The sequence below is a fragment of the Berghia stephanieae genome, chromosome 5, assembly GCF_034508935.2.
Source record: "Berghia stephanieae isolate SIO BIC M18660-M18661 chromosome 5, UCSD_Bste_1.3, whole genome shotgun sequence".
NCBI lineage: Eukaryota > Metazoa > Mollusca > Gastropoda > Nudibranchia > Aeolidiidae > Berghia > Berghia stephanieae.
Genome location: NC_088364.1, coordinates 16,476,033 through 16,483,824, shown reverse-complemented (window position 1 = coordinate 16,483,824; position 7,792 = coordinate 16,476,033). Strand labels below are relative to the sequence as shown.

The window sequence follows — 7,792 nt, the reverse complement described above, 5'->3', positions numbered from 1 at the left end:
TTCGGTCAGTCAAAAATGATAGGAGTATTTCTCTGCCTTACTATTTTTTTCTTGGGTCTCTGTCTTTTTTTTTTTCTTCTCTTGTTTGTTTAATTTATCATATTTGGTGGCATGAACATGCACAAAGATATTTTATAAAATTAAAACGACTCAATTCATTCAGTTTAAAATATCTTGAAGGGTGTGACATTTCTTCATAAGGTCTTGGACTCCCTTTATAAAAAAAAGTTGTCGTAGATTTTCTTGTTTCATAAAGTGAGAAACATAATTTATATTATTGACCGGTTTCGAATTTTTTTTTTTTTATGAAGATCTACTTGCTTTAGATTTTCTTAATTTTGTTCAAGTGATACACGTACTTAAGACACCTCATAAATAAGAAGATATAATGTCAAACATTGTCCGGCTGGCATCGGCCCATAGAGTTGTGTCAAAAATAGCAGCAGTAAGAAAAAATAAGTGGCGGTAAATACCAATCGGCGAATTGTTGAACAAGTATCAAAGCTAGATGCACGTGTTACAAGTATTACAAGTATTTATGCCAATTTATATTCGTGTGGATACTTTCATAATTAAGCGCCCAAATAATGAATTGCAGCACAATCCATGTGCAGATTAAAAAAAAAAAAAACAAATAAAACAGGAAACATCAAACAGGCAGTATGACATGTCTGTGTTCATCTCTACGACTCTAAACCTAGACAACAATCCGACTTTTGAATTTTTTTTTTTTTTTTTTTTACAAACAAAACCAAAAAATAAGACAGAAAAATCTAGTCGGAAACAAAATCCAGTCGGAAACAACCAGAGGGGAAGGTTATGGCAACTGTATTTGAAGACAAGATGGGTACAATAATCATCCCGTTTTTGTTAAACGGAATCACTTTAGTTTCTTGAGTTTAAATAAGTCACATACCCAACAGATCAATCGTCGTAAATGGTTGTGGATTTTGGCAATCAAGTTTACGTGGAGATATTCAAATAAAAGAAAAAATGAAACAAGAAGAGGACAAACCTGACTTGATACCTTATTCTTTTGATGTGGCACACGTGGATTTTCATCTTCACCAAAGAAAATGGGCTTTAAGAGATCACCATTTTGTAAAGGTAAATAGCCTTTAAAAATCTGCTCAAATGATTTGACTAAAACGGCGAGATGGTCGATTGGATTAGGCATTGCACTAACACTCGAGGACAGAGGTTCGAGCAATTTGCAGCACTGCAATGTGCCTAACACTTCGGTCATCGAGGGCGAGAGAGAGAGAGAGAGAGAGAGAGAGAGAGAGAGAGAGAGAGAGAGAGAGAGAGAGAGAGAGAGAGAGAGAGAGAGAGAGAGAGAGAGAGAGAGAGAGGAGAGAGAAGAAAGAGAGAGAGAGAGGAGAGAGAGGAGAGGAGAGAGAGAGAGAGAGAGAGAGAGAGAGAGAGAGAGAGAGAGAGAGAAAGAGAGAGAGGGAGGGAGGGAGATTATAATATTTCATTATTATATGATTTATTTTTATATACAAATAATTTAATGTTTCCATTTCTCTGCAATTAATGGTGACAGAACACCATAATTCATAGGTTTCCAGAAATGGAGAAATAGAGTTTGTCTTTTTGATTTTCCTCGATATCGAACTTAAAGATAAATTACTACTTGACAAGAGCAAAACGAATTTTATTTCATTTTTATTCTTTATTTTGATGAAACGAATAACGTCCTATGTGAAGAGAACTATACAGAATTCGACATAATTCATATTAAATCCAGCGCCCATGATTAAGTTAAATTAAGTTAATGATATAAAGGACAAATATATACTGTCATGATGACCATAATGGATCGCAGATACATCAAGTGGTATTATCAGAACTTAAGTTATGATTGTAATTTTAATTCAAAGGAAGTATACCATTGATTGTCTCGGGTCTAGACTATCAAAAAAAAATGTCCGACCCAGAATTCAATACGGATGTTGAGTTAGTATTTTGATATTGTCACTTTAAGACAACACTACAATGATGGATGATACGACAACCTGTCTGGTAAGATACAGTGGTGCCTGCTGAGCCAGTCAGATGTATATATTATTCTCTATGGTAGAATCTAGTATTTTTATTAAAGAGATGATATTTTCAGATTGTCATAAAAGTTTTTTTTATTATAATTAAGTTTGGGGAATAAAATGAAATATAATACAAAAAGATTGCATTATTCTTATGTCTTTTTCGTTTTTATGGGGGGGGGGGGGGTTAGGGGGGGGGGGGAGGACTGTTTTTACTCTTCCCGAAATTCAAAAGCGCGGTAAAAAAAAATACAAAAAAAAAAACAAAACCCACATGTAATACGATTTACAAGTACAATATATTTCCTTGGAATGAATCGGTGGGAGGGGGGTGGGGGGGTAGCATAGAAAGGAGATAAAGGCAAAAGAGGAGAAAGTTGAGGAGGATGAGGAGAAGTTTGGGTGAAGGATAGGAGTTGGAAAAGGAGTAGGAGAGAGAGGGAGAAGCTGAAAAAGGAAGAAGAAGAAGAGGAAGAAGAAGAAGAAGAAGAAGAAGAAGAAGAAAAGAAGAAGAAGAAGAAGAAGAAGAAGAAGAAGAAGAAGAAGAAGAGAGAAGAAGAAAGAAGAAGAAGAAGAAGAAGAAGAAGAAGAAGAAGAAAGAAGAAGAAGAAGAAGAAGAAGAAGAAGAAGAAGAAGAAGAAGAAGAAGAAGAAGAAGAAGAAGAAGAAGAAGAAGAAGAAGAAGAAGAAGAAGAAGAAGAAGAAGAAAAGAAGAGAAGAAGAAGAAGAAGAAAGAAGAAGAAGAAAGAAGAAGAAGAAGAAGAAGAAGAAGAAGGAAGAAGAAGAAGAAGAAGAAGAAGAAGAAGAAGAAGAAGAAGAAGGAAGAAGAAGAAAGAAGAAGAAGAAGAAGAAGAAGAAGAAGAAGAAGAAGAAGAAGAAGAAGAAGAAGAAGAAGAAGAAGAAGAAGAAGAAGAAGAAGAAGAAGAAGAGAAGAAGAAGAGAAGAAGAAGAAGAAGAGAAGGAAGAGAAGAAGAAGAAGAAGAAGAAGAAGAAGAAGAAGAAGAAGAAGAAAGAAGAAGAAGAAGAGAAGAAGAAGAAGAAGAAGAAGAAGAAGAAGAAGAAGAAGAAGAAGAGAAGAAGAGAGAGAAAGGGAAGAAGAAGAAGAAGAAGAAGAAGAAGAAGAAGAAGAAGAAGAGAAGAAGAAGAAGAAGAAGAGAAGAGAAGAAGAAGAAAGAAGAAGAAGAGAAGAAGAAAAGAAGAAGAAGAAGAAGAAGAAGAAGAAGAAGAGAAGAAGAAGAAGAAGAAGAGAAGAGAGAAGAGAAGAAGAAGAAGAAGAAGAAGAGAAGAAGAAGAAGAAGAAGAAGAAGAAGAAGAGAGAAGAAGAAGAAGAAGAAGAAGAAGAAGAAGAAGAAGAAGAAGAAGAAGAAGAAGAAGAAGAAGAAGAGAAGAAGAAGAAGAAGAGAAGAAGAAGAAGAGAAGAAGAGAAGAAGAAAAGGAAGAGAAGAAGAAGAAGAAGAAGAAGAGAAGAAGAAAGAAGAAAGAAGAAGAAGAAGAAGAAGAAGAAGAAGAAGAAGAAGAAGAAGAGAGAAGAAGAAGAAGAAAGAAGAAGAAGAAGAAGAAGAGAAGAAGAAAGAAGAAGAAGAAGAAGAAGAGAAGAAAAAAAACAACAACAACAAACAACAACAACAACAACAACAACAACAACAACAACAACAACAACAACAACAAGAACGAGAACAAGAAGAAGAACAACAACAAGAAGAAGAGGAGGGGAAGAAAGGGACCATTATGAGGACTACTTCGCAAAATGAAAAGATTTTGCTGTTTCAGAAAAATCATCACATCATCAGTTAACTACCACTTTTATTAATTATATATTTGTGTGTTCGCCCCGCATGGAATTTGAGTTTATGTTATTTTTTCAACCTGCAATCATACCTGACCATAATGGTCTTTAAATTGTGTCAACACCTTCACCAGTTTTTGAGATATGTTTAAAGGTCCTTCAGAGTCATAAGGCCCATGGAGCCGGATTTATCTTGGTTTCTAGAGCGTGAAATGGACAATAGCAACTTCTTGCTAACCTTTGGATAGGACATTATTCTATCACAATGTACTTTCCACCTGATCTAACAGACCCAGCTACCCAATTACTGCTGGGTGGACAGGGGGTGGGGGGTCAGAAAAAAAAACTAAACTGCACCCAGGATCAAGCTCAGTCACTTTGCATGTGAAGTGCCCATCGATGGAGAAACAAATTTGTGATGGAGGTTGACTTGGAAAAAGGTTCCTCCTGATAGGGACATTATTAGTTCTCATCTGAGCTGGAAGATTCTGTTCAGCGGTGAGAGGGAAGCTTCCAAGGTTCCTTAACCGACTAGAGGAGACATGGGGTAAATTCCAACAGATTAAAGTTCAGAATCAGTCTAATGTTGGCTTCCTTGCATTAGCGGAGTGTTAGTTGTGGAACCTGTTGGAAGATGCAGAGCACCTATTAGAACACTGCAATATTGCAGGCAGCCCAACAGATATTTCAGACCAGTCCATAGGTGTGGATCAACTTTAACCAAATAAATAGACTAAACATCAGAAACTGCTTCCAACAAAGACAATGAATAACTTGTGTCGATGAGGTTAAACAATAGCAATGAAGATAGATTGGCCATATCTTACGGATAAATAAGAAGGGATTTAAGATGGACATGAAAGAAGAGATGAATAAAATTTTAGCAAGACCTGGGTGAACCAAGCCAACTATACTTTGATTCGGATTGCGGGATAGAAATTGTTGCCATTTTATCTATATTAGACAAGATTCTTGAATTCCGCATTAGGAATTTGGAGTGAGTTCCCAATCGCGGTGCTAACCTGAGAACACTGCATTGAGAATAAGTTTGAAATTGAAAACACAAGAGTTCAAGTCTTTTGCCTCCAAAAACCACACCCATGTTAATTCTTATTAATTGAGGTTGTTTGCCTTTCTGATGTCTGTAATGTTTGGTTGAATAGAAATTTGACAACTTGACCTTAAAAAATATTTTCGATAAGATCACGATATCTTTACATATTTAATTTTTTTTAAAGCATACGAATATTTCTAGAATATGCATATCTTTTCTTTTTGCAAAGTATATTTAGAGTTTCTTTATAGCTATTTGATATAGTAAAATCCAGTTTTCTCTATAACAAAAAAATGATATAATAAGATCAAATCTAAGAATTTTGGAACTCGCGAATTACACATGAAAAGTTAATATTCCAAAACGATATTTTATAGAAACTTACGTATTGGTGGTTGCTCTCTTGTGAAACCTGAATGTATTGTTGTGTTCAATAAAATTGGCAACAAGTTGTGGCTCTCCTCCATGAATTAGCACAAAACATTTTCCTTCTTCAGTATGGTCCTGGGTCCAACATAAATAGTGGAATTCAAGTTACATTGCACATAATAGTGCTGTATGTCTGTATTTTAAATATTCTGTTCTGACAATTTCAGATCTGGGGAAACAATACAGATATTTTTTTTTTAATAAGCAATTTATAAATCAATTAAAAAGGAGGAATGCAAGAGGATGAGTGAGAGTAAGAGAGAGAGATAGAGAGAGAGAGAGAGAGAGAGAGAGAGAGAGAGTGAGAGAGAGAGAGAGAGAGAGAGTGAGAGAGTGAGAGTGTGTATGTGTGTGTTTGTGTGTGTGTGTGTGTGTGTGTGTGTGTTTGTATGTGTGAAAAAGACAAGAGTGAGAGTCTGAGATAGACAGATTGTAATTGATAGTTTATTGAGAGATAACTCTAGATCAATTTTAAGCAAGTTACAAGCAGAAAACTTGTCATGAAATGAGCGTTACTTAAATTTACTAACAAAATAGAGCAGTCATAAGTTCTGAAAAAAAACATAATGATAAACAATTTATTTTTTTTTAAATAATTTTTTTAAAACATAACAAAAACATACTACAAACTCCTTCTGTTTCAATTGTAGAATACTTATAACGGAGGATAAAATATTATTTTCTACAATTGTATAGCAAATGGTGGAGTCCACTGACAAAATCAAGTGATGTTGACCATGTTTAATGACTGGATTGGTGACATTGATAAAAAAAAAGCCACTGTCCCTGGTATTGTGTATTTGTGTTAGGTACATAACATCGTTCATTAGGCGAGAATAACTTCCTAGACAATAGCAGAGATGGATGTTATGGCTATGCTGGTACTAAAAGGATGGTTAACTGAGGTATTATACTGAATAAAGTGAAAACATAGCTACATTTGGTTAGCAGAGAGAACAAATAAAGAAAATGAGGCCCTTTGGGTATTATATGATGAAATCCTAAAAAACAATTTATATAAACGCCTATTTATATTTTCCCTATTTATTTAAATCAAAATTTTGAATTACTTTGGAATTCATGACCACATGGTGTGACAGTGCCATACAACCCTATTATCTCAGCTTATCTCAGTTATAAACTACCAGTATTTTCACCTTTTTAAATCAAAAAGCACATTAAAAAAAAAAAAAAAAGTCATTCACATAATAAGATCAACAATTTTATATGATATCACCAAAGCTTTTGAGTGAAACGAAAAATATGTCTTATGAATAAAGTTTAGTAAACTTCCCATCTTTAAAATACAGAAGAAAGAGTGGTGATTCTAACAAATTTGTTGATAGTTTTGATCAAATTGACCGCAATACATTTTTAAAGTACTCTCATGTAAAATTAACCCAAGGAGACAAAAACAAAATTCTGATCACCCATTCTTTTACAACTAATCAGCAGCATTTTTAAAATTGTTAAAACAGTCAATATGGGCTTGTGGTTTTATGGTATGACATTCACATCGGATCGGAAGGTCCTGGGGTCGGGCCCCACTCAGAATGGTAAATAGTTGAGTCCTTGGGAAAGGCTCTTTACTCACATTCTCTCATTGTACTCAGGTGTAAAATGAATACCTGGTCATAAACAGCGTTGCCTGTGTTGGAAAAAAATTGTAATATCCCCTAACAGGCCTCTTGTCTCGTCCTACATGATACATGTTTCTGTTGGCCAGGGACCCTTTTTCAAGTGCTTTGAGCACATCTGGTGGATATTGCACTTTATATTTTTTTAAAAGCTCAATATCAATATATGAAAAAGTTTAACATTTAAAACCAAAGACTCCAAAGGTGTACATCACTTCAAAAATGTCAATGACAGGGTGCTCCATAACTTAAAATGTGTATTTGATGAATAAGTTTGTAATTGTTCTACTTTTGATTGCTCATGATGTAAATGATAACGATAGTTATGATCATGTCAGGGAATATTTGACCTGAATCTTTCTTCTTCTTTTTTTCACATGGTATTTAAAGAAAACCATACAATGTAGAAACTATATCTTACCTTGTGTAAGTGTGTGTGTATGTGTGTGTGTGTGTGTGTGTGTGTGTGTGTGTGTGTGTGTGTGGGTGGTGGGTGTGTGTTTGTGTGTGTAAACATTTTGCACCCAAGTGTGGTGAGAGAATGTGAGTTAAGGGCCTTCTCCGACGACTTGACTTTAAATTGCCCAGAGCGGGACTCAAACCAGAGACCTGCAGGTCTGAAGATGAGTGTCATACCACAAGACCACAAAGCTGCACAGCTGGATGCTTCCAAAGTATCTTAAATCTTATGGGAATCTTATATACATGAAAGCATGGCGAGCTAATATATTTCTAGCATTTTTGTATCAAATAATCTCAATGAAATCCATAGTCAGAGACATGTATTGTATCATAATTCAGTCCTCCACTTTGGAGACACATAGGTGTAAAATTATTTGACT

At 34.9% G+C, this 7,792-nt stretch overlaps 1 long non-coding RNA gene across 1 annotated transcript in view; it reads right to left on the bottom strand.

The window, feature by feature from the left end:
* LOC144972491 (uncharacterized) overlaps window positions 1-5,476 on the bottom strand; it is a 65,379-nt gene extending 59,903 nt beyond the window's left edge. The window contains exon 1 of the long non-coding RNA XR_013645365.1: window positions 5,270-5,476. This is a non-coding gene — a long non-coding RNA (uncharacterized LOC144972491). The remainder of the gene's footprint in view (window positions 1-5,269) is intronic.
* Window positions 5,477-7,792: the final 2,316 nt, after the last annotated feature.